This window comes from Rhipicephalus microplus, unplaced genomic scaffold (assembly GCF_043290135.1).
Source record: "Rhipicephalus microplus isolate Deutch F79 unplaced genomic scaffold, USDA_Rmic scaffold_14, whole genome shotgun sequence".
NCBI lineage: Eukaryota > Metazoa > Arthropoda > Arachnida > Ixodida > Ixodidae > Rhipicephalus > Rhipicephalus microplus.
Window position 1 is genome coordinate 39368657 of NW_027464587.1, and position 2687 is coordinate 39371343.

Genomic DNA, 2687 nt, shown 5'->3' on the forward strand with positions numbered 1-2687 from the left:
TGAGCGGTGTGTCGCTTTTTTTCTTCGCGCTGATAGCTTTGAGGAAATGTTCTGGCGGTGGTGAGAGTGGAGCCGTGGCGCAATTGGCTAGCGCGATCGGCTGTTAGCCGAAACGTTGGAGGTTCGAGCTCTCCCATGAGCGGTGTGTCGCTTTTTTTCTTTGCGCTGATACCTTTGAGAAATGTTATGATGCTGGTGAGATTGGAGCACGACTGTCTCCGTGGCGCTATTGGCTAGCGCGATCGGCTGTTAACCGAAATGTTGGAGGTTCGAGTCCTTCCGGGACCGGTGTGTCGTTTTTTTGTTTGCGCTGATGGATTTCGAGAAATGTTGTGACCGTGGTGAGAGATGAGCACGACTGTCTTCGTGGCGCAATTGGCTAGCGCGTTCGGCTGTGAATCAAAACGTTGGAGGTTCGAGCCCTCCCGAGGGCGGTGTGTCTCTTTTTTTTCTTTCAGCTAATAGCTTTGTAGAAATGTTCTGACGGTGGTGAGAGTGGAGCACGACTGTCTCTGTCGCGCAATTGGCTAGCGTGATTGGGTGTTAACCAAAAGTTTGGAGGTTCGAACTCTTCCGGGAGCGGTGTGTCGCTTTTTTTCTTTGCGCTGATACCTTTGAGGAATGTTATGACCGTGGTGAGAATACAGCACGACTGTCTCCTTCGCGCAATATCCAAAAGGTTGGAGGTTTGAGCCCTCCAATTAGCGGTGTGCCGCTTTTTTTCTTTGCGCTGATATATTTGGAGAAATGTTCTGATGGTGGAGAGTTGAGCACAAATATCTCCGTGGCGCCATTGGCTAGCACGTTCGGATGTTAACTAAAACGTTGAGGGTTCGAGCCCTCCCGAGAGCAGTGTGTCTCTTTTTCTTCGGGCTGATAGCTTTGGAGCAATGTTCTCACCGTGGTGAGAGTGGAGCACGACTGTCTCCGTGGCGCTATTGGCTAGCGCGATTGGCTGTTAACCGAAAGGTGGGAGGTTTGAGCCCTCCCATGAGTGGTGTGTCGTTTATTTTATTTGTGCTGATAGCTTTGGGGAAATGTTCTGACGGTGGTGAGAGTGGAGCACGAGTTTTTCCGTGGCACAGTTGGCTAGCGCGTTTAGCTGTTAAACGAAAGGTTGGAAGTTTGAGCCCTCCGGGGGGCGGTGTGTCGCTTTTTTTCTTTGTGCTGATACCTTTGAGGAATGTTATGACCTTGGTGAGAGTAGAACATGACAATGTCCTTGGCGCAATTGGCTAGCGCGATCGGCTGTTAACCAAAACGTTAAAAGTTCGGGCCCTCCCAAGAGCGGTGTGTCTCCTATTTTTTTCTTCGCGCTGATAGCTTTGGAGAAATATTCTGACCGTGGCGAGAGACGACTGTCTCCGTGGCGCAATTGGCTAGCGCGATCGGCTGTTAACCGAAAGGTTTGAGGTTCGAGCTCTCCCGGGAGCGGTGTGTCGTTTTTTTAATTTGCGCTGATAGCTTTCCAGATATGTTCTGACCGTGGTGACAGATGAGCACGAATGTCTTTGTGGCGCCATTGGCTAGCGTGATCGGCTGTTAACCGGAAGATTGGAGGTTCTAGCTCTCCCGAGAGCGGTGTGTTTCTTATTTTTTCTTCGCGCTGATAGCTTTGGAGAAATATTCTGACCGTGGTGAGAGACGAGCACGACTGTCTCCGTGGCGCAAATGGCTAGCGCGATCGGATGTTAACCGAAAGGTTTGAGGTTCGAGCTCTCCCGGGAGCGAAGTGTCGCTTTTTTTCTTTGCACTAATACCTTTGAGGAATGTTATGACCGTGGTGAGAATAGAGCACGACTGTCTCCTTGGCGCAATAACCAAAAGGTTGGAGGATCGAGCCCTCCCGAGAGCGGTGTGTCTCTTTTCTTCTTTGCGCAGATGGCTTTGGAGGAATGTTGTGAGGGTGGTGAGAGTGGAACATGACTATCTCCTTGACGCATTTGGCTAGCGCGTTCGGCTGTTACCCAAAAGGTTGGAGGATCGAGCCCTCCGTAAAGTGGTGCGTCTCTTTTTTTCTTTGCGCTGATAGCTTTGAAGGAATGTTCTCACGGTGGTGAGAGTGAAGCACGACTGTTTCTGTGGCAGAATTGGCTAGCGCGAACATTTGTAACTGAAAGTTTGGAAGTTCGAGCCCTCCCGGGAGCAGTGTGTCTCTTTTTTTCTTTGCGCTGATAGCTTTGTAGAAATGTTCTGACGGTTGTGGGAGTGGAGCACGAATATCTCCGTGGCGCAATTGGCTAGCGCGTCCGGCTGTGAACCAAAACGTTGGAGGTTCAAGCCCTCCCGAGAGCGGTGCGTCTCTTTTTTTTCTTTGGGCTGATAGCTTTGTAGAAATGCTCTGACAGTGGTGAGAGTGGAGCACGGTTGTCTCTGTGGCGCAATTGGCTAGACGATCGGCTGTTAACCGAAAGGTTGGCGGTTCGAGCCCACACGGGACCGGTGGGTCGTTTTTTTTATTTGCGCTCATAGCTTTGAAGAAATGTTCTGACCGCGGTGAGAGATGAGCACGACTGTCTCCATGGCGCGATTGGTTAGCGTGGTCGGCTGTTAACCGAAAGGTTGGAGGGTCTAGCTCTCCCGGAAGCGGTGTGTCGCTTTTTTCTTTGCACTGATACCTTTGAGGAATGTTATGACCGTGGTGAGGGTAGAGGACGACTGTCTCCTTGGTGAAATTAGCTAGCGCG

General features: G+C 50.8%; 1 non-coding gene across 1 annotated transcript; it reads left to right on the forward strand.

Annotated features, from left to right (window-relative positions):
* Positions 1-360: 360 nt before the first annotated feature.
* TRNAH-GUG (transfer RNA histidin (anticodon GUG)) lies at positions 361-434 on the forward strand. Its single transcript has one exon. It is a non-coding gene; the product is annotated as a tRNA-His (tRNA).
* Positions 435-2687: the final 2253 nt, after the last annotated feature.